Source organism: Pantherophis guttatus, chromosome 6 (genome assembly GCF_059756535.1).
Source record: "Pantherophis guttatus breed Tessera chromosome 6, ASM5975653v1, whole genome shotgun sequence".
NCBI classification, from domain to species: Eukaryota; Metazoa; Chordata; class Lepidosauria; order Squamata; family Colubridae; genus Pantherophis; species Pantherophis guttatus.
The window spans coordinates 63,958,633-63,983,872 of NC_142068.1; the positions used below are offsets into that span (position 1 = coordinate 63,958,633).

The window sequence follows — 25,240 nt, forward strand, 5'->3', positions numbered from 1 at the left end:
AAATGGGTTATGGAAGCCAACAAGAACAGTCTATAGAGTGATCACATATAACATGTGTCTAAGAGCATGAGTGATTCATTTGTTTGGTAATCCCATTCCTTGTTATCTGAGTGGAAGGTTTGTAGGATGACTTTCAAGTCAAATGACATGTAATTATCTCGTCTATGCTTTACTTTAAACAATAGGCTCTATAAGATCTCACTTCCACAGGACTATCTTCCTCATACCAAATTTACACAAGTTGCTACCTCAGGTTAAATTCAGTTGTGCTGGCATTTCTAACTAGTTGGGGAGAAGCCAATAAGGCTGTTTGTCCCTTTCTTCTTTCATTTGTGTGTTGTCATGAAAGTAGCTGAGTTTTTTTCTTGTGCTTTAGCCTTATTCCTATTTCTTTCTTGTTATCAGTTGGCTTTATTCAGTGCTTAGACTGCTCATGTCACCCTCTGCGGAAATGCTAAAGAACTTGCCCTTGGTATTAGCTTCTTGCTTTTGCAGTTGCACACTTCCACAAGTACTGAAGCAACTTTTCTGCTTTCAGATTTGTTGGTTTCTTTACATTTACTGATAGGCAAACTGTATAATGTATGAAATTCAATTAAAGTCTATAGAGCAAAAGATTATTCTCTATATTCACTTGTGCTTTCTTCCTTTCACAGAAATTATATGGTTTCCTTGTATATAGGTCATCTTATGGGACCCAGGAAACAAGCCTTCTCTGTGGCCCCTGTCCTCTGGGATGTATCCACCCAGAGATCTATACTGCTTCCACTCCATTGATTTTTCACAAATTGCTGAAAATCTGATATTCTAACAGACTTTGGTAGTTTCCTTGAAAAATGTTATATTTAAATTTTAAATTAACTATAAACTGTATAGAGTTATTGAGAGTGGTCTCAAAATTAGAATATTAAATTAAGTTAAAATACATAATATTCAAAAAGAACTTTCTACATTTTCCTATTTTTCACAGACTCCCAAATATGTATTCCTTTCTATTTCTGAATACAGCTTTGCAACTACTCTTCTTTACTCTAAATATATAGTAAGCAAAGGTTCATAGTAGGAAAGGTCACACTTTCAACAAGCAATGCCATTTCCTTTAGCACATGCTTTCTTTAAGTAACTGTCTTTATGCCATAGATTCTTCCAATTTCCAAATTGGAGATGAGGTTACAGGGTAAGAGGTTATGTATCAGGTGACTGAGTTCAAGAAAAATGTGCCAACAATAAGCACTAGGGACAGCAAAAGTGAAATCTTTCTCTCCTCCCTCCTTCCTTCCTCTCTCATACATATGCAAACTTACATAACTTCAGTCGTAAGAGCTATATTAGGCAAAACCGAAAATAAAGACATTAGTTTCTGTTTGTATATCCACAATTAAATGAGAGCAAACATTGAAAATCACCTTACTGACTAAACAGAAAGTCTTAGGATCTACACCAAAAGACATTAGGGAAAATAAATGAATATGATAAGATGTTTTATCAGGTATAAAAATTACTAACAAAACATGATGGTACTAGCATTATATAAAAATTTAAGCAAGACTAAAATATTAAGAATTTCTATTTTTTTAAATAATGAATTTTAATCATAAACATTTCTAACACATGTATACTTACAAAAATGTATAGATGTATATCAAAAAATATGATTTTAAAGAATAACAAGTACTGAATATACTTGGAGAGAATTCAAGTAGAATTATCAGTATATTTCTTGTCATAGAAGAAAGTCATACAAACTTTTGAATTGCATATGATAAAATTACACAACAGTAAGACATATGCACACAATATCCTGCCTCATTATTTCATGTCCTAGAACAAATATTATTTCCCAAATTAATCAAATGTTACAAACAGAATTAGTTATTGTGTCTGGAATTTTGGAAAGCTACCGGTTGCCATAGAACTCATGCTTTCTAGCTGTAGGCACGCCTATGAATGCTATCTCAAACATCACAGATTTATGAAGAATTAAACCTACATGGGATCAGTACCAAAAACAAATTCTTAAAATCATTACAATTTTTTTCTAAAATAATTCTAGGTTGTTAGTAATGGAAACTCCATCCCTAAACCACCAGATAGAAAAACATGGATATAGCTATAGCAGTAGAATAACACTTAGACTTATATACTGCTTTACAGTGCTTTATAGCTCTCTAAGCGGTTTACAGAGTTAGCATATTGCACCCAACAAACTGGACCCTCACTTTACTGACCGTGGAAGGATGGAAGCCTGAGTCAACCTTGAGCCGGTGAGACACAAACTGCTGGCAGTTGGCAGAATTTGCCTGAAATACTGCATTCTAACTGCTGCGCCACCACAGCTCATATAAAGTCATTCATGTAATTTTAATAGCTATTAAAGTATCTGGAAGTTGCTACAATGCAAGAGATGTCAAATACTGGGAGAGTATCTATAGTCATTGTATACTCAATCCTGCTAGCCTCTTGTATTGCAAAGATTCAACCACATGTGGAAGCTATGTCTTTATCTTTGCACACATACCGGTATTTGCAAATTAGTGCTTATGATTTTGTGTAAGTTATGATACAACTGATTGTATCATTTATTCTATAAGAAGTACTTGTGTTATGCTAGTTGTGTGCAATTGCTAGCAAAACAGTGCTGTCTCACGACTTTGTTGTCTGGTAATTTATCATTGGAAATAAATCAAAGGTCTTCCATGAGAAGACCTTCTATACAGAGACAATTATTTTAAATGCTGATTAAGTTTTGTGTTAGTATTAGTGTTTGCTTTCACTCAGCATCACAGTAAAAATAGCTCCACTAGCTGCAGAAGATGGACAGCAGGGAATCAAAAGTTAGTAGGGCATAAGTCTGAAAAAGAAAAAATATTTTAAAATTTAATTTGTCATATTCTATTTTATCCATTCACAACAGAGTCATGGAATTATTTGATTTTGTTACTTTCCTTAGATACTTCACAGATAAGTGAGCGCTTTTATTTCTATTCTTAGTATTATCAATGATGCTCAGAGGAACACTCCAAACATTGAAAGGTAAATGGTAATCAAACATAGCAGTTCAAAAAGAAAGCATCACAACAGAAATTTAGATATGCAAATTTAAGCAGATTAAATGTCCTGTGTATAGTTTTTAGGGAATGTTATGGCTATGGAAAGAAGTTACTTTCACTCCAGCAAATGCCTCGTCCCTTAAAGGCATTGTGGTTAGCTGTCTTCACTTATATTGAGCCAATTTAACATGTGCCTATCCAGGTAAGCAAACCATGGTTTTGGGTTGCTGTGCGCATTTGGAAAGTGCATTTGAAGGTTCCCATCAAAAGGCTGTCACGGTAGATTACTAATATCTGAGATTAAAGTATTATTATTAGAATATATGAATAAGACACATTGCTATTGTCATGCGATGTTTAAAATACAGGAGGTCTATTGCCTGGATTTCTTGCAGGTACAGTATTAGAAAATCAGTAATTATATTTAAAATATTTTTCTTCAAGTGGATATCCTGGTTTTTTATTTTATTTTAGTTTTTTATACTGCATTACCAACTTGGAAACAAGTTGGTAATATAGTCCACTCAAATTATATATATCCATCTGGACATAAATTTGATACTGGGAATATTTTAAAAATCAACACCTCATAATTCCTGGATCCTTGGTGTGTAATGTCCTGTAGCGCTATCCAAGTGGAGGAGTTGAAACAATTTATGTCCAGGATGTGAGGAGTCTGTAGATATCTTCTCAGCCCTCCTTCTGATTCGCACAATATACAGATCTTCTATAAAGGCAGGCTGGTTGCCGTTTTAACTATCTGTTGGAGTCTGTATCAATCTCTGTTTTCCTAACAGTTCTAAAGCACTTTGCTGTAAAACAGTTTACTTCTCTTTTATTAAATCCGTTGAACTTTCCCCGACTCTCTATGATTCCTTATTTTTTTCCATGTTATCAGCATGTTGAGATTCTTTCCCTCTCTCTTAGCTTGTATCCAATTACCAAGTATCCAGGAGCACTGGGTAGATCATGTATGTTAGAAGCCAATTTGCAATGTGTTTCCAACTCAAATCCTGCTGCTTAGACATTGAATGACAACAAATTTACCATCAATTGTTTGGATATTCTTCCCAATTGACACCTTAAGGTGAACATTACTCTCCTTTGAAATGTATATTCATCCCTCTGCTGTTCCTAAAGTTTGTGAAGTAGTCAGAAAACTCATACATTTATTTGTTTATTTACTTGTGTTCTCACACACACACTCACAGATCTGGTCCAAGTATATTTCTAATCATGGGAAACATGGACACCAAATACATGCAGTTAATAAACACTATACTTATAATATCCTTGATGGTTTGCAGTTTGACATGCTCTGAGAGCTTGCGTGCATCAGTGATGATGACAAGTATGCCATTAGTAAATTGTCTACTGGTCACAATGGACAGATCTCAGTTAATGTGCCAGACTAAGACAAGTCATCTAGCTACACAGATAATGTTGGTGATGGAGAGTTGTGTGGACTTGTGTGACAAAAGACCCAACACTGAAATTATCTGCATAGAATAATTAGTACTCTGGAAGTCTACTCATCTTGCCTGGAAAACTGAATAGTCAAAACAAAAGAAAGTCCAATATATTATTGACAGATGAATTTGTCACATTGGAGGACACTCAACAAACTTCTGGAGAAATGCTGAAGTCTCTTCAGAGGAAAGAAGGCATTTATGATGTTGCAGCCATGCTCTCAGGCTGTCTGACTGTTGATGTATCTGTGTATGAAATGAGAGTCAAGTGGTAAATATGTCCTACAAATCGTAACATCAGACACATGAAGCAAAGAGATAAATTGTCAAGGTGAATGGAATACACTACGTTGTTCTGTTTGATATCAGTGAACTGAAATTCACCGATATCAAATTGGCATCAGGCACTTTGAGTTTGATGATCACACAGTGTATTGTGCAGAAAATGAAGGACAAAGAAGAAAATACATTGCATTTATAATCACAAAGATTTAAAGAGTTGTAATGAAATGCAGTTCAGTCTGTGAACACTTAATTTCTACTCAGTATTGCAAATTACTACTGTATATACACATTTCACTCAATGTACTAAATAAAAATGATGGACAAACTCAATAACATCAACAAACAAAATTTGTAACAGGTAGTGGTACAGATTTTCAACTATTGGTATGCAAAAAATCCAAGCTAAAGTTGGAAAAAAGAGCAAGCCAGTAATGACTATAAGAAAGTATGACTTTGAAACTATACCAACATAATTTAAAGGGTGCCTACAAAATCAATTTGCTCCATTGGATAATGATAACAGAATTGCTATGGGAAGACAATAAGAAAGCAAGAAATATTTGCATACGTTGAAAAAGCAGAATCAGTATTAAAAAACGCAAAATTTCTCAGAAACATTGAGAAGAAATGAGAAACATTGAGAAACAAGGGACAAGGAGTCTATTATGGAATGGCACCAACATTTCAAATGTGCTTCATAGTAAGACAGACAGAACTACTCTAACAATGCACACAAGGAAATAAAACCAGAAAATAGAAGAACAACAAGATCTGGTTCCAAAAGCTACATAGCTAAAGTAAAAATTCCAACCTTGAATTGGAAATACTAAATAATGCTGAATGATATTGATCAAGCAAAAATAGAATACACCATCATTATACCATAAAAAACAAGTAGATCAACTTGTAATTTATGATTAGGAAAAATAATGATGAATGAAGAGGCGGAAGCAGCATTGAAGATGATGTTAAAAAATAAAGCACTGAGGACTGAGGGCATTCTCACTGAAATATTACAGAAATAAGATGTGGCTGTTGCAATATTACGAAGTTTTGCTAGGAAATTTGGAAGACAACATCATAGCTTACAGACTGATAAGGTAAGCATTTACACCAACACTGTAGAAAGTTGATCCAAACTATTACATTATTGTCCTGATCCCACATGCAAACAACACTCTTCTTGAGATTACTGTATTCAGTGGAGACTAAAACGAAACAATTCTCTATCTGTACTTTGGTTACACATATCACTCCTGTGTTGTCACTTGTGTATCATTTATCATTTATCATCTAAGTTGATCTTGTGATTATGTATGTCAGGCTGTTCTTGTACAGCATTTCTTTATAAAGCTCTAATTCCACTATTTGACATTATTCCTAACACATATTTATACCTAATTTTATTGCCTATAACTTAATAGTAGGTTCAGAGGACTATGTACGTAGACTGGTGTTTATAATTTCTATATTGATAGTCTACTGTAGGCTGCCCAGTAGTGAGTTCTAAGACTTGCCAAGTGCATCTAGTACTACGAAAAATATGTTTTTTAATTATTTTTTCAGTCCAGAAGATTTAATAGAATTTAATAAAACACTTTGAAAAAGCTATAAATACAGTATCTGCTATAAGAAAACACACACACACACACACACACACACACACACACAGAGGAGTTTTTTTAAAGGCAAAAATAGAAAATAGTAAGACGATGCATTTCTATATATGTGCAGATATATAAAGGAGTTTATACATCCATGGTGGCGCAGTGGTTAGAGTACAGTACTTCAGGCTACTTCTGCTGCCTGCTGCCTGCCTGCAATTTACCAGTTCAAATTTAACCAGACTCATGGCCTATCATCCTTTCAAGGTGGGTAAAATGAGGTCCCAAGTTGTTGGGGCCAATATGCTGATTCTGTAAACAACTTAGAGAGGGCTAGAAAGCACTGTAAACCAGTATATACTGTAAGTCTAAGTGCTATTGCTATTATTTGAGGCAAAATTAGAAAACAGTAAGAACACAAGATGGGAGCACTCATCTGGAGATTCAGATTTATAGGTAGAATTCATTCCAGAAAAGATGTTGTAAGATAAAACATATTTGTCTTCTAATCAAATGTTAGGAACACCTAGGCTAAGAACAAAATCTAAAATTTTGGCATCTGATCTACTAAGCCAGTCTCTTAGTAAAGAGTCCTCTTTCCTCATTCTCTAATATCCTCTATTTTTGAAATAAACTGTATACAAGCTATCAAAATGATTGTGCTTTTAAAGTATAAAAAACTGACTCTCTCCAGTTTGACCAACTTTTTGCAATAATGTTTAACTATTGGATGTGTACTGGGGTACACAAGGTGAGATTTGATCTTTTCAGATTTTCTCGTATGCTAATTTAATAAATATTTCATAGGACACCATTGAGTTACATTAAAATAGAAGCATGTTTCACAGGGAGTATGTTCACAGACTTCATAAATTAATATGCGCTAGACTGCTGCAAAGAAAAGTAACCAATTGTGCTGCAAAACAACAGTAGCAGAGCAATCTGATTAATACATAAGAAGCCTGTTAAAACATTTAAAATGTTTTTTACTTTTTGTCTGAAGTTGAAGCTGCAGTGACTTCTCAAGATCTTGGGGATGAAAAGTGACTACAGATCTAAATCAGGACAAGATTTTTAATAGATTTTGAAAAAGTATAGATTATATACAAAATGACTTGCTTGGACTGTAATTTGAAATGGAAAACCAGCATGGGGAAGATAATTCATATTGCTCCCAAATGATGACAGATGGAATGGGGTTTATTCTTTTTTCCATTGGGAAACTGGCATAAGCAATAGGGATTTAAAGGATCATCTCTCCCTTTGCATGTCTTCAGCTTCATCCACCTAAGTGGCTAATCTGTATTTTTAAAAGTCCTCTCAAAGAATTATAGATATGCAGTTTGGCTTCAACCTCTTACAGACTTATAGGTCACATGAAATACCATGGATCATGTTTAGAAGTAAACTGGCAGGCAATGCAACTGAACAAGAATAGGTGCAATATGATTCCTTTGCCTTGATCTATCCAGAAGGTGATAGACACATTTTTTACTAGCTATATTGTACTGGAAAACTTTGAAGACTAGGCCTTTACACTGCTGTCAACATACAAATGTATTAGTGTTTCTTGTCAATATTACACAGTGCGAACAATGCTTTGAAAATGCTCCTCAGAAAAGGCTGAAGTTCATAATGGAGATTCCACGTTGCCGAAAAAATACCTAGATTACTAAGAAATACTCTGATATTCTGAAAAGATGTTTTGTTTAGTATTAAAAGACGATGTGAAAACCCCCCCCCCAGCTGATATATAGAACATATTTATGACTGTTCCGCTATCCTGGTTTATGTGATCACCATTTGAAGCCTTCCCAGCTGACAAGCAAAGTCAGTGGGGAAAGCCAGATTCGCTTAATGACCATATGATTCACTTAATAACTTAGTGATTCACTTGACAACTGGCAAAAACTGGCAGAATTTATTTAACAACTGTCTTGCTTAGCAAAGGAAATTTTGGGCTCAGTTGTGGAGGACTACCCATAAAGAAGGCAGGGTGAGTTTGTTGTTTTATCAGTACGAAAAGTTTAGGAATCAACAAAGTCACATGCACTCTTTCCCTTTCAGTTGTCTATAGACAAACATTGTTTCACTGTTTCCACTTTTGTTTTTTCTGTTCCAGTCTAAGCTATGTTGCATCACAGTTCCTGAGATGAATCCATCTTAACGTAGAAAATAAAAGAGTTCAGGAATATATGCTAGTGACTAGTAACTTTATCCTCATCCAATGTTGCTGATAAATAACTCTGAAATTGCAGTCTCAATATAACTGAAACTGTAAATTAGCAATTTTTGCTAATTACCGTAAGTCAGTGACAGAAAAGAAAGTTTAAAAAATCATGGAAAATGATTTAATTGGAACAAAATGGAAAGAAAAGAAAGAAAGGCTCAGTTACTTATCTTGATAATTAATTTTCTTTTCCCCAATATTGTGCAATATTAATAAAATATGCTGCATCAGGGACAAATAACTCCCCTAACCCACTATTAGATTGATTCACAGAACACTATGGCCTAGTGCCGTGATGGCGAACCTATGGCACACGTGCCACAGGTGGCATGCGGAGCCATATCTGTGGGCATGCAACTGTTGCCCTAGCTCAGTTCCAGTGCGCATGCACATGCTGGCCAGCTGATTTTCAGGCCTTCTGGGCCCACTGGAAGTTTGGAAACAGGTCATTTCTGGCCTCCAAAGGGCCTCCGTGGATGTGAGGAAGGCCATTTTTGCTCTCCCCAGGCTCCAAGAAAGCCTCTGGAGCCTGGGGAGGGTGAAAAACGGGCCTATCAGGCCCACCATGCCATCACGTGCCAAAAGCGGGGGTTGCGCTGGGGGGATCGCATGTGCATGCTGGGGGGTGGGGTGCATTGAATTATGGATGTGGGCACGCACATGCGCGACACCCCCATGTTCCCCCCGCTTTTGGCACTTGACGGCAAAAAGGTTAGCCATCACTGGCCTAGTGCCTAAAGAACTGACAAGGTAGGGACCATCTGGATCCCAGGAGAAACTGATCCACAGGACAAACACCTTTGGGTTCCATGAAATGGAATTATTTTTTGGTGGAAACTAGATTATACCAATCCTGTCAGATTTTGTAGGGGGGGATAAAAAAAATGGATTCAGATGGTCCCACACTATCCAGCCCTGTGCTAATTCCATCTTTCCAGGCATGTGAGCTCTCTCCCAACTCGTGTGCAGGTACGCATGCGCCCCAGCTGGTGTTTGGGCCTCTGGTGCGCATGTGCGCAATTCCAGGAGACTTAGGTGGTCTTCGTAGCTCTCCTGCACATGCACGCGTGTTTGCGCATGCATGTGAGAGCACCTGTGTGCAGCACGCACATACATAGACAGTGTTCATGCATGTGCATTGCACATGTGAAAACTGCACATGTGCAGATGGTGTGATTGCGCATGCAGTGCACAGGGGGAGCATGAAACCTGCACGCATGTGCAGATGGTGCAATTGGGCATGCAGCGTACAATCACCATGTGCATGCACAGATGGTGTTGCGGTGCAGCGCATGGGGGGGCACACGTGAAAGCCATGCACATGTGCAGATGATGTGGTTGCACGCGCAGCGCATGGGGAGGAGCCACGTGTTAGTGCGGATAGCACGCAAGCGTGCAAAGTACGTACCTGTTCAGCACTCGGTGAGTAAAAGGTTTGCCACCACTGCTATATAGAATTTGTAGGATATAACCACCACTTTGAAATGGTCTTGGAAGACTACTAACAATCAATACAGTGACTACAAAATAGCTGTTATTCCATAAGGTTGTAATTTGGCTGCTTGACATTTATAAATTCCCTTCAAAGATAGCCCAATGTAATAGTCCAGCTGTTGGAAGAGAAGGCTTGAGTTACTGTTGCCTAGTCTTCCTAGTTCAGGTAGGGCTATAAGTGGTGTACCAACAGAACAAAGATCTCTCTAGACATGATTTTCATCATTGATTAAACAGGAATTATCAGTCCAAGTGGACCCATAAGCCATGGACTTGCTCAATCAGGGGAAAGAACAATCTCATCCCAAAATGTTACTGAAAACAATCTGGATAGCCTGGAGATTTTTGGACAACCAGCAGTTCCAGCTTGCGAGTGTTTAGTCTGAGCTTGTTTCTTTTTCTCCAATCCCTCACAGCCAGTGGTTCAAGACTTTCACAGCTGGGGATGATCATATTATTGAGTATCATAAGTATACCTTGAGTATAAGTATAAGTAGTAATAATAATAATGATAGTTGATGATGATGATCTTTAATATTCTATTTTCCCTTCTTCATGGATATTCTGCAATAAGAAAAAAGATGAAATAAGTGATAGGACTACTCAAAAGGAATGCAACACTATCCAGATTTCCCATAAAACTTGGTGAAGGAGATACTTGATTGTTTAATAATAGCTTCACCTAAAAGGACCCTTTATTTATTGCATAGGTACTCCAGGCCCAATTCCCAAAATACATGTGCTTGTTATTTATTTATTTATTTATTTATTTATTTATTTATTTATTTATTTATTTATTTATTTATTTATTTATTTATTTTCTGTCTTGTTCATTCCATGACATACATGAACTACTTAACACTTAATGTTTGGTTCCACAAAAGTCTGAAATGGTTATAACAATCCTCACTATTGAATGGATGAGATTAATTCTTAATGTTCAGCCCAATGCTGAAAGAGTCCCTGGGCACAAGTCTTGCTGAAATGAACAAATTTTATTCTGTGGAAGCTGTTTAAGGATTTGTACTTGTAAAATGTCATCAATCTGCAATCAACAGGTTTTCTGGAGTTTGCCCTTTGCAAAAGCATTCCAACTAATGGCATTGTGCTAATAGTGTTTCTTTGTATCTCAAACCACAGATTGATAGGCAGCTTCTATAGCTGAAATTCCTCGAAACTATAATGAGAGAGCAAAATTTCATGCCCATGAGGCCATAAGCGATGACATATGATTTTTATACAAGGAAGAAAATTCCCCCCAAATTTTTTTATATTGTTACAGTAAGAATCCACTATGACAGACCCCTCAAGTTTCTTCCACAATTGGCCTGAGGGTGTCTTTATATTGTCTGTGACCCAAGGATTAAGTTGACTTTAGCCCCAATCTGCTCACACCAAAACATTGAAGTTTAGTTACTGAAACACTTAGACTTCTCTTCAGTGCTGCTTCAACCACTTATAGGATAGTATCTTAGGTTGTTTTTTTTTTTTTGCTTTAATTTATATGCCACCCTTGTCCGGAGACTCAGGGCGGCTTACAATGCATTAAGCAATAGCCTTCATACTTTTGTATATTTATACAAAGTCAGCTTATTGCCCCCACAAACTGGGTCCTCATTTCACCTACCTTTGAAAGGATGGAAGGCTGAGTCAACCTTGAGCCTGGTGAGATTTGAACTTGCAGTAATTGCAAGCAGCAGATGTTAATTACAGTGCTTTAGTCCACTGTAGTACAGGCTCTTCCTGTAGTACAGGAAGTAGTTATACTGTTCCAGCAGTGATCTTCCAAGCTCTTGGATGACAAAATGTACCATTCATATTCTTTTATAAATAAGAGTTTCCTATCTTTCTGGCAATTTGTCAACTCATAATGTAATCAATGCCACCAAAAAATGAAGGTTGCATTTTTTTTCACTTTTCCCTGATGTAGAATGGTAAGAGGTTAGCTTTTGTGGGGAGTAATGACAATAGCAACTATAAACTGAATTTCAGATGCCACAGCATATCCCATACATGGCATCAGTACTCTTCATTACTTTTCTCATGAGAGAATCATTATTATGTACCCTGGTGGCATCTTAGTCTGGGCAAATCAAGATTTACAGGTTTTTCATCTGAATTCATAGCTGAGCAGAAATGGAAATTCTAATCCGCCTTCCAATTCTTAGACTATTCATTGCTCTCAGACTGAGTTACAACGTGGAAAGAAAACCAGTTTTAAACTATCTCAGAATTTGAGTTTTATTTTTATTTTTTATAGAAAAAGTTGGAGAGGCATGTGAGACTTTACTGTTGTATATACGTCTCATTTTTCCTCCAAGATTATTTATTTATAAAATTTATTGGCCATCCATCTTACATATGGTAACTCTGGGTGTCCTACAATCATAAAAGAGATAGATAGATAGATAGATAGATAGATAGATAGATAGATAGATAGATAGATAGATATGTGTATATATGTATATGTGTATATGTATACATTGCCATATTGTAAATAAATATGTATACATGTGATAGACATTCACGTGATATACATGTATATATGTATATTTATGCTAAAAATATAAATTCCAGCAAATGCTACGATCCAATTACCAACAGGGAAGACCGGAACAGGGAGGGAGAGGGGGAGGTGGAATCTTTTGTTAATCGATCAACCACTTCCACTGTGATGCTCCCCCACTGGGATCCCAAACCAACTGGCAGAGCCAGGTTTTTTTTGTTTTTTGTTTTTTATTGAAAAGTGTTACAAAAAAAATACAAAAATTTTCTCCCCCCCCTATGTTCCCCCCACCCTTCCCCCCCTCATCCCACCCTCCCCCCCAAACTTCCCAGAGCAAAATACAAGGTATTTCATTTAATCAATCATAAAATAGATTAATCTACTTATCCTCAAAGTACTAACTCCCCCCCCCCCGGAAACCTTAACTCCACTATAGATAACCTAATACTTCTAATACTAACATTCATTCATAAGCTATTTGATATTTTCTTGTCTGATACTTATTTTGAATATAATCAATCCATCTTGTCCATTCCGATACGTATCTTTCTTGCGTGTGGTCCTTCAAATACGCTGAGATTTTCGCCATTTCTGCTAGGTTTGTTACTTTCAATATCCACTCTTCAATAGTAGGCAAAGAGTCCTTCTTCCAATATTGAGCTACCAACAGCCTAGCTGCTGATATTAAGTTCAAAGTCAATTTAGTCTCTGATACTGTGCAGAGCCAGGTTTTTAAGCTCTTATGAAAGCCCAGGAGGATTCAGGCCAACCTCACACCGGAGGAGTAAGATGTAAATGTACTTTACTAGCAAATATATATCCTTACCAAAAGTTTGTTGCGTTAGATTAATTTATTTATTGTCTTGATTGTATACTGCCCTTTATTCAGGATCTCAAAGCCATGTACATAGCACCCCCTCTTCCAATTCATCTCACAACAACAACCCTGTGAACTCCTTCTCCAGTCCCATTTGTACTAGTTTACCAGCCCTTTAATTAATCTCTGAAACAAGAACGTTGGCTTTGCTCTCTAGAAACTACGGTAATATTTAAAATAATGAAAGAGATTATTAGATGTGAAAGGGATGTATTTATGTAGAATAAATTCTTCATATGTGTGAAATTGTAAGCATTACAGCATAGATCTATTACAGATGTTTCAATATAATTGTAAAGCTGGTGTATTTTTCACATAGTGAAAAATCATATAGGCCCTCAAGGAATAATCAAAAACTGGGATAGATAGCATCTAATTTGCTAGTACAAACTTTTTATTTTGTTTCTTTTATAAAGAGTATATAGATTATAATGAAGATGACATATATGAGTTGCATAAATTGAATATTATTAGACAAGTAGATTATTATTATAAAGTAAAAGATTCATACTTTGTCATGTCTCCTTTATTGCAAAACAAAATATTTTGGTAAGAATGTAATGCTCAGGCTATGTAAAAGATAGATAGATAGATAGATAGATAGATAGATAGATAGATAGATAGATAGATAGATAGATAGATAGATAGATTACATAGCATTTCTGATGCAGTGATTAAACACATAATTTTATTAAATTTTAAATGAGAAAATGATGAATAAAAATAATTGTTCTTTATCTTCAGGAAATGGTTTTAGATTATTATAGTAGAATTTAAGCATGGAGGTACCAACCCTTAGTTAATCTTGACTAAGAGATTTTGAGATTTTGATCTCAAAATCTTGATAGGAAAAGCACTTAGTAATACCACAGCTGTAGATTAGGCTAGACTAGGAACTTGAAAAAAATCCTGGATGAAGAGAATTTCAAACCATTTCCATAACACTGCCATGAAAATTGTATGAATATAGTCAATAGTGTTCAGGTATGAATACAGACAACTAGGATATCTTTACCTGTTTTTAACACTGCTATCTACTGGTTAGACGTTTAAATTGGGTTAGGGAAAACGTCTTATAATATCCATGTAAGTATTAAATAGTCACTTTAAAAATCTTATCAGGCCTTATTAGTAAAATAAGATCCTGCCATGAAACACACAAGCATGATAGAAACAAATAAGAACCAAATGTGCAATTGGCAACGAATTTCATTGGTTTCATTTATTTAATGATGTCTGTCTGATAATATCATGTTTGTTTTTTCATTCCCTTTCTTTGCAGGCTAGAACCATGTGGGACTATTTTTAAACTAAAATCTGAGACTTAAGGAATGCTACATCTTCAACTCTAAAATCCCAGCAGTTGTTATTCACTTATAGATGACCTGCAGTGATGACAGAATGTACCATAAATATTAAGGGTAGGAAATAAAATAGCTGCTAGGTTTCTGGAGATTTTAAGGACATGGGTATCCCAATATTCTCTAGTTGTCAGGTATGCTTCTGTTCATCCGTGAGTAATCATCTAATTATAAAGGCAGCAGTGATCAAGCCCCCTCAAAACCACAAAACAATTTAAGCTAGAGCAGAACTGTAATTTTTATTTGGTTCCATTTCAGTTTCTGCAGAGATCTTGATTATAAACTACAGTCTATTACAAGACATTTTACTGACCATAAGAATATAGGACAGTAAAAATAATCTTTACATACACACGTACACACAAACTGTATTAAAGAAAGAGACATATCAACACAAGTACACATTTATTTAAAGATTTTTCAGTGGCATAGTGTTTGTTTAACTTAATATATGTTCTAAAATTGCAATACCTTGCTTCAGATTTCACAAATGTGGGGAAAAGTTGCCTGTTCTTGGGATAATAAACCCATTCTACTGATGGCTTTACAGTGTTCTGTGCACACTGATTATCTTGGGGAGTGGGGGGGGAATGCAAGAGGATTTTCTGTTATAAATAAATCCTGTGACTTATTTTAAGAAGATAGTTCAAACTGTGGCAGATACCCATCTCTCATTTGAATGCATAAGGGAAGAGGGTTTGCAACTGAGTGAAGGATTGTGTTTGTGTGTTGCATATGGAAAGTATAGCCAAGGGAAAGTTTTCTTTAATGCTGAGGCCCTCAAGTTTCTTCCTTGATATGTTTTAAATAATTTGAATGTGATATTAAGGTGCCCCTTTATCCCTATTTCTTGGTTCCAAATTTATGATGCTACTAGTTGTGTAATTCAGGGACAAGTTGTAATTCTGGTGTAAAACAGTATGTAACATGCAGCCTATAACATTTGTTAAGATACTTTAGGCTTCCTATAAATAACTGAAATATAATATATCTTGAAAATGTAAAAGAAGAAAAAGAAAAGAAAAGGACACAAAAACTACTCTATCTGCATGACAACCAGGCCTATCACATGAAGCAGGAAAAGGGCAGCCTTATCTGCAGTTGGCTTATGTTTACTAGCCCTCTCTCCTCTTGGAAGCTTCTCTGGGGAAATAGCTGAAGCCTCCCCAGAACATAAGCTTAGATCCTGCAATTATCTTGTTTGTGCTGAAAGCACACCACTGTCTTGTTCATGCAGGATTTTGATAAATATTATTAGCACAGCCTTCTAACTACCCTACTATTGCTTCAGATTTTAATAAGAAAAAAGGATTGAGAAATGGCTACTATATATAATTGCTTTTTTACTTTCATTTTAAATCCATTTTTAATTTATGTACAGACAGCTTGCTTTGATGCTTGAAAACAGGGAACACTGCTGCTTGTCTCAACGTTCTTTCATTGACTATTAGAAGACTCACTATTTTGCATTTAATGTTGGGATCAAGATCAGATCTGGCTAGATTGGACTTTTCCAGCCTAAGTAGAGACTGAGACTGTTACTCCTGGTCATATTGACTTGAAATCCCAACAGATTTGGACTACTGCAATGTGCTTTACATGGGACTGCAGGAGGCACAGAATGCAGTGGTATTGGCAATAATATGTGCTTCCTGATCAGTGCATTTTCTGCTCCATGACTTGCATTGGTTGCCAGTGTCCTATGCTTAACAGTAACTTGTACAAGTTAATGTCCAACCTTCATGGCATGGAGCGCTGTTATTTCAGGGATCACTGTTTCCTCAGTCTACCCATCCCATTAGGTCTGAGAGGAGAGGCATGATCTGCATTCTATGCATTAGGGAAGGCTATCTAGTGGGGCACAGGAAGAGAATCATTCTTGTGATACCGACCTTTTGGAACATCGTATCCCAAGAGAATAAATTGGCCTGATCCTGCTGACCTTTCATAATGCCTTAAAGACATGAATTTATCAACAAGCTAGATAAGTCAGATATGTGGCAGAGCTCATGCAATAGCGATGTTGCTGGGTTCTTGGCTGATCTGTTTAACTTTGGTTGATGACATGAGTTATATGTTTTATGATGTTTTTACCTGCCCAGAGATAGGAAATTGAAATTGAGATGGAGGGAGGGAGCATATCAATTGAAATAATGAATGCATAATTGAATAGATAAATAAATGGAAGGATATAAATGTAGAAGGCTAAGTTAGTCTAACATGAAGATGTTTTTATACTGGGCTTCTTGGATGCTGGTCTAATTATACAGCAGATCACATTCAGATCCTATACAATTAATAAAGTGGGACAATTCATATTTTGTACCCCACATTTTGGGAGTGCTGAGACAATATATTTTCAGTATCAAGACTGGATTCAAGATATTTTTTTTAAGTGGCATCCAATGGTTTTACTTACATAGTTCTTTCTGTTAATCAAGTCTGAAATGTGCCATAGTGAGTTTGTGTCTAAGTTTCCTAATCTTGCATATTTTAAACCATGCATGGAATAATCAGTTTTCTCTATGTTCTTTCCTTTTTTAAATCTCTTATAAACTTTAAAAGATGCTTTACTTCCAGAATGGAAGTCTGCTGCCCTGGTAGTCTGCTGCCCTGGTAGCGCAGCAGACTAAAGCACTGTTATTAACATCAACTGCCTGCAATTACTGCAAGTTCAAATCTCACCAGGCTCAAGGTTGACTCAGCCTTCCATCCTTTCTAAGGTAGGTAAAATGAGGACCCAGATTGTGGGAGCAATAAGCTGACTTTGTATAGATATACTAAAGTATTAAGGCTATTGTTTAACGCATTGTAAGCCGCCCTGAGTCTTTGGAGAAGGGCGGCATATAAATCAAATAAAAAAAAATGATATGTAATCTTGGGAAACTTTCAGATGAATAAGAGGGTAAACAAACGGATTCACCCATTATTTTGTTTTATGATTGCTATTGCTTTAATTCAGTGCTGGAGACAAGTGCAGCAGGTCTGAATGCTGAGATGAAGCCAAGAGACAGTAGAATTGCCCAAGATTAATAGGCATTACTGATAATGTTGTTTATAGCCATATTGTTCTCAGGGATCAACTGGTTATAGTTGGGTCAAAAGATGTCTGAGAAGAAATGGGCACAAGTCAGTTCAAGGATTTGGATAAATGATTCAGAGGGGATATGAAAATATCCATAAAGGGACCCAGTCACAAACAACAGGACAAATCCACCCAGCCTCCTTGCCTAGTATGAGGATAACTCACTGTTTCCTGAAGGCATGTCTTGTATCTCAGGGTCCCACAGGTGAAACATGGCTTAAGCGTGGCTTAAGTTGCTATGCTATAAAGTGATTTTCTCCTAATTATCTCCCTTAGAATGCTATATTTTGACAATGGAGGGGGGCACATTGGTGTGCATCAGGGAAGCAGCTTCAAAATACATGCTCCATGCTGATAATTCTCTGGCTCCAAATGGTTTCGTGGGAACATACACTTTGAACCCTGGTGTCTTTGTCTGCCTTCAATCTTTTTTTGGCTACAAAAGAGACTGGAATTCCCACTTCTGCAGACCCTTCTCTCTTTTTTTTATGGGTTACTCAGCCCATTAAAATAAGAAACCTTGCAGTTGGCGGGCTTCAATTATGTAATTGAAATTAGAATTGAAAGGACTGGCTCCTGTAGTCTGCCTGGCAAGGGATTCCCTTCCCAGAGACTGCTGCTTCTAGGAGCTCTGGTTCCTCCCTTCTTCTTCTGATGAAATGCTTTGGGGTAGTTTATATCTCCTACAACAATCAATCCCAACAGTTAAAAATCCATTTCCCAAACTCTACTTTCTTCATCAGCAGTAGTGCTGAAGAAAGTGACATGTTAGCTGCTCAAATCCAGATGACCAGCAGAGGGTGCCAGGAAACATAATATCCTGTAATCCTTTGCTGCTCAAGCTCAATTGGTGAACAGTACAATGGGAAAGAAAGAAAAGAAGTGCATGGAGTAATTAGAGTGTTTGGTGTGTTATTTGGAAGTCTTGTGCTAGATGATGTGGGGTAGGGCTGAAATGTCAACTGAAGGAGCCATTCATCAGGTTTTTATAGTATTGTGCATTGAAATTGCAATGAATAGCAACACAGCATAGATTTGTGTCATCTTTGCTCTAAGAGCCTCCATTTTGCCTCCATTCTCTTAGACTCCAAGGAGCCACAGATCCCAACAGTTTATTTCCAGTTTATTCTATTTGGGGAAACTGATTACCTGAAGGAATCTCCCACATCTGGATGGGAAGAGGCAGATACCTATCGATTACTGTAAGCAGAGGCCTCAACTGGATTGCCACTTTCATCTATGAATAAGATTTATTTCCATTCACAAAAAAGACTGTGCTGAATCCAGTTCAATGCCATCACATGCACACACTACTTCTCACATCTTTAAATTATACATTCAGAAACTGCAAGATATCAGATGTGGGATTTGTCAGAGGACAGTAGAACTTCCTGTTTGTAGTCAACAGTTTGTAGCAACTTTTTGGTAGAGTTTGCATTTAAAAAATATGTTATAGTGTTTAAACAAAACTCAATAAAAATTCAAATTTCATCTATTATGAACAGCGAAATTCTCAAATCAAACTTTTTAAAAATAACATTCTATATAAATAAGATTTTAAAACAGAGAACTTGTGGAAAATGTATTCACTTTCACTTCTATCTATAACGTGGTTTATGAATGACATTCCTGCTGAAGAAAAATTATTGCTTGGGAGCTTCTTAGTGGCTGGGAACTGGGTGTTTTGACTGATTATTTGATTTCCAGGCAGAAAACTTTATTAGTCCTGGTTTTACATCATTACTTTCCCATGGAAGTTTTAGAGTAGTAAATATGATCTGGCATTGCCTAAAATATTAATGAGTTCTGATTGGTCATTTGCATTTAGAGATAAGATTTAAAATACTCAGTTAAATGCAAAGCACATGATGTATTTAAAATATCTGAAGGAATTAATCTATTCTGTCTCTAAAGTAGATGACTTGATGGAGTATAGCGAAGGAGGCCTCCACTGAAGATACACTATGAGGTAAAATGCAGCCAAACCACTGTATTTTATGAACACAAATGAAAAGAGCTCAGTAACATCTTTAACATCTACTCTCTTTTACCAATATTACACATGTATGATGATGAGTCTTTTTATTGATCTTGTTGTCTTGTTATACAAGATGTTTTTGCAGAGATTTACCATAATAATGCTCTCTAATGAAGCTGATTATGTCTCCCATAAGGCACATTAATATATGAATAAATTGTTCTTAAGGTAGGTCTATTTATCACAAGAACAGCAATAAGCATAATACAGTGTTCCATAGAGCATAGTATACCCTCTAATATATGTATGCATCTAATATTTATATATTTTTCTTAGACTCATTTCAAGAACAATGAGCAGCCAAAACTCTTGATATTAAAAGAAACAGACAGAGAGCAAGGAAAATGTTAGACAATCTGTGTAAAAATGCCCTTCACTTAAATTGGTTGATAGTGGTCAGATTAAAAACCATGGGCTATTTTTTTAACAGAAAAAAACATTAATAGTGGTATGACGGTGCATAATGCAATTGGAGATAGTTGACACTAAGTAAAGTACTGTCAACATCAAAGAAACATGTCACATCGATTTAAGTGAGAAAAATAGGAATGTACCACCACTTTAATCACTCTTACATAGATCTTCTTGTGAACAATCTCTAATATGACAATCACAGTAACAGGATGTCTGGAGCTGTTGAGGCTTGAACTGCAAACACCTCATTGGGTATCATGCCAAAATTCTATCTTGTCCAGGATTCTAATTCTCATTTTGACCAATAAGGTGCACTTGAGAAGACTACAATCAGAACATGAGAGCTATGTAGTCTCCCAACAGCTCCCAAATTCTGAATTGGCCCTGCCTAGGCAGGCTAGCTATTGGGTCCTTTTAGTCTGAAGATTGAAATAAGAAATTTCCCTTGTTCCAAGTCCTTAAATCATCTAAGATTATTGTTTATGATTCAGATATGATGATTTTGGATATAGGTGGGAAACAGGCTAACATAATCTTGGATTTTGCTCATTTTTTCCCCATTTAAATACATCTGGAGCTGGCAGGCTGAAAGGCAATTTAGTAAATTCCAACATAATTTATTATCTCTTTTCTTTTTTACAAGGTATCTCTGTTCTCCACGTAGGTGCTACAGGATCCTGAGATATTAATAGTAGATGGATGTAGCCATGTGCTTTGTTTCAAAAAGTGCCCAATGATTCAGTAAGAAGACAATTTCGGTCAGATTGGTAAAGTATATCCCGTGGAGTTAATGAGAACCACTTCATCAAACTTGTTTTTGGAAATTAAGTGCTTTGTTAACTAGCTAAACCACTGGCATGACAAATTTTCAGAGTATCGTAAAACTCTCTATAACAACCATTTTATGAGATTGTCTAAAAATGGTTTCGAAATACCAAGTTTGGCATTGTCCCCCATCTAAACATACAATAGAATGTATAACATGCAAAATCAATGGGTCCTTCATCTTAAATAGATGTAGGATAAACTAGGAAGACAACAGGTAGGAGCATAAATTATATCTTCTGAATCTACCAGTTCATTGCTACTCTTTGTATGGCTTCCACTAGATTTTAGATTCCCAAATGTTTAATAATATCAACAATAAAATACACCTCCCCTGTATTAAATTATGGTGATGATATAAAAGATACTGTATACACACACACATATTTGTGAGATTGTAAGAGATCATTCTTTAAATGGAAAGAAAGGAGTCCTGCTCAGTTCTGATACTCAAAAGAAAATTTCTGAAGGCAGCTTAATCTTGAAGGCTGAATTCTTCCCCTTCCTAAATTAGTAGCTTGGCATAAAGAAATGCCATCCTGCAAGTTATATTTCATTATTTTCTTGCAACTTTAGAACATAGAATAATAGGGTTGGAAGGAATTATGGCAAAACAATATATAAATGAATATCCCACTGAACTTATTTTGTTTTTTTATTGGGAAAAACAAGACAGAGTAGATTGGAAAGATTAAAGTTGATTTAAAAAATGCTCGTTTCCCTAACAATAGCAATGCTGTTTAGCAAAAAGCTAAGCTATAAGAAAATAAAGATTTTCAGTTGGACAGCAAAGTTCGTTTAGTATTTTGTGATATCCTGCTTGCCCCTAATAAATGTTTACTCTGCTAATTTTCACCTAATTGAATTCACTTTTCATTGTTGATTTGCTTTTGATAAAATATTTAGAAATTTTGTTGGCATAAGACAACTTTTCCTGATCGAGTATCCTCTAGTTGTGTGGGACTTCATCTCTTAAAAGAAGCAGCTATGCAGGCTGATAAATTGGTTGCTTGGTTTAAGTCTTGAGAATATTAGGTTGGAGAAAGCAGCATAAAATGTTAAAATTATGTTTGTTAATGAAGACTAACAACAACCAGTGCAGAAAACTATTGTCACGTTGCCATGATATTATATTGATTTTAACCTCCTCATGTTGTAAAGGATTGGAACATTTTATCTTATGTCGATCTCTTTGAGATTTGCTCCTGAGCAGCCTGAATTGTCCATGTCTTTTTACCCATCTGTTATTTGACCTTTCATGTTTGCAGTTTATCTTTCAATGTTTAAGAGAGAATTAATGTGAAATAATTTTGCTAGGCAGGCACCTGGCATCTCAATCATTCTTGGGAGTTAATATTTGATTTAAATGGAACTTACTTTAATTTTTTTTTAAAAAAAAAAAGTTTAGGATGTAGATTGGATTACTTTATATCATTGCAAACTAGAGACAGTTGTATATAATGAGAAGCGTGGAGGACCATATAATCCAACAACAATAGTCAAATCGTTTTAAAAGCTGAAAAAAGGCTCTGTTTACTCCTCAGACTTAAATTTGTGTAATTCACAGTGTTTGTTTGTTTTTTTTACTGCATGAATAATGTGTAATCTGCATGTATGATTGGGAATACCTTTTTCATCTGAGTGCACTCCATTTTGATTTGTTTATCTCTGGGGTGCTTAACAATGAAGATGCCAGTTGTGTGGAGAGGAAGAGATTTGCTGAATCACAAAGAGCAGACTTTATCAGAAAAATCTAACAATGTGCCGTGCTTTGCTAAAGTGAGCTAAAGTGTGGCCAGCTGGAACTTTGAAATTTAACTGTAAGCCACTGGGACTGTTAAATCATAACCGAACTTATCTTTAATGAAGTTTTCTGAAATGGCACCCGACTACATAATCATCACAGTATAACTCTTTTTAGCTGTAGTGTAAAGAGAAGACACAGTAAAGCTTTCGACAAAAACTGGGATATACCGTACATCTGAATATTTGAAATTAAGAACTGGTGGATGCAAATATCTCTCAAAGACAAATGAAGAAGTGAGATAACCTGCCTATGACATGGTGCTATCTTCATCCATCCACTCTATCTCCTAGCATCACTGACTAGTGCTAAACCTTTGAAGAGCATTCAGAAGCTACAGCTGGCGCACGGGTAGTTTTGGGGCCCCCAAGAATGTGACACTACTGTTTTGTGAGCTGCATTGGTTACCAGTCTGCTTCCGGATGTAATTCAAGGTATTGGTGATCACCTTTAAAGCCCTTCATGGCATGGGTCCAGGTTACTTGAGGGTCCGTCTCATCCCACTGGATAGGCCCATACCACTTGCGCCAGTAGAGGAGGAATGCTGCAGGTCCTATCAGACTGATTATTCCAGCTGGCGGAGTCCAGGAGGAGGCCTTCTCTGCTGTTGCTCCTGCCCTATGGAACATCTTGCCCCCAAATGTGAGGTTGGTCCCAATCCTTTTATCTTTTCACAAAGGCCTAAAGACGTGACTCTGTCAGTTGGCCTGGGGCCCCAGTTGGGGAACAGCACAATGAAGGTAGTTGATTGAGTAATAATAGATCCCACCTTTCCCCAATCTGTCCCCGCTCCCCCATGTATACTTGGTTTTGATGTCTGATTGTAACTTTTTATGTTTTAACTGTATATGTAACTGTAAACTGCTCAGAGTTACTCTATGGTAAGATGGACAGCCAGTGAATTTTATAATTAAAAAAATAAACATTAATTCTACAATTTTGAATCGTTTTCATTCAATGCTACTGATTTTATTTAATTTGTCATTACACAAAAATTATTTACATTTTTTTCGGAAGAGAAGAAAAACGCCATTAGTGTAATCTGGGATTTTTACACTCATCCTAGTTTTGAGGTGGCTAAAGAGAATGTAGAAGTGTCCAACCCTTCATTGTAAAAACTCTCCATTAGACAGTAGCTTCCCTGGCTTGTTGGACATCTTTAAATCCCAAGGGAGGACATGAAAAGGAGTTACATTTCAGAGAGTTTTCTCGACTTAGGATGTGTGGGCTGCCAGGGAGGTTGTGGAGATGAAGAGAAGTGTGTCAAGAAAAACCAAAAGCAAACCACCACATCCTCAAATTACTCAGAAATGCTATTTCAAGAAAATAATGAGAAAAAGGATTTTTTAAAAACAGGTGATTGTTCATAGCAAACAAATGACTCATTGCCCATTTCTTGGCAATATAGAAAAGTCATTATATATGATTCACCTCGGTGGATAATATAGCTATTAGACTTAAGGCTAGGTTTAAGGTTACAATCCTTTGTTTAGCAGCTGTAATGGAGGGTTGCAGAATTGTTTCCCGAACCAACCATTATATTGTCTAACATAACTCATACCATTATTATCCTTCAGTTGAGTACCTGCAATATATTCTATGATCTTTGAAAACCACCTGGCATCTGTAGGTGGTTCAAAATAAAGCATTGGAATGGTCCATTTCCTGACTGGTGCCTGACACCTTTTGCTTATTACAGCTACACTCTAGACCCTGCATTTGCTGCTACTGGTAGTAGGTTTCCAATGCAATTCACAATGCTAGTTTTGACTTACAAAGATGTCCAATGGCTTGATGGTGAGGTCCCTACAGGACTGCCTGTTCTAACCAGAGTTAACCAACCTGAATTGGGGGGTATCTATTTTTGTGAAGTGTGAATGCCAGGATGCATGTTTATGTCATGGCACTGAAAATATGGGACACCTTACTTCTGGAAATTTGATTGGGCTCTTTATGGATCACCTTTTCAAAGCTGTCCTGGAAAGCTCTCAGAGCGAGTGCTATGTTTGTGTTTATCATGGACCTTTTAATTTTCTTACTGTATGATTTTTATTGCTGCCATTGAACAAAGAGTCTGGGCAAAAGTGGCAGCATGCAAGTGAAATAAGTAAATATGCAAACTAAATAAATGGCTGGAGCACAAATCTTCACCAGGAGGAGATGAGAAAGACATGGGGAAAAAAAGGCAGTTTATCGGA

The 25,240-nt window shown here is 36.4% G+C and overlaps 1 long non-coding RNA gene across 2 annotated transcripts in view; it reads left to right on the plus strand.

The window, feature by feature from the left end:
- LOC117676737 (uncharacterized) overlaps positions 1 to 23,979 on the plus strand; it is a 31,575-nt gene extending 7,596 nt beyond the window's left edge. Inside the window, exons 2-7 of one of the 2 annotated variants that reach the window (XR_009620407.2) lie at positions 14,798 to 14,936; positions 17,442 to 17,599; positions 19,046 to 19,163; positions 19,879 to 19,930; positions 21,057 to 21,180; positions 22,928 to 23,979. This is a non-coding gene — a long non-coding RNA (uncharacterized LOC117676737). Of the gene's footprint in view, positions 1 to 14,797; positions 14,937 to 17,441; positions 17,600 to 19,045; positions 19,164 to 19,875; positions 19,931 to 21,056; positions 21,181 to 22,927 lie in introns of both variants that reach the window. The other variant, XR_004594492.3, reaches the window with a different exon arrangement.
- Positions 23,980 to 25,240: the final 1,261 nt, after the last annotated feature.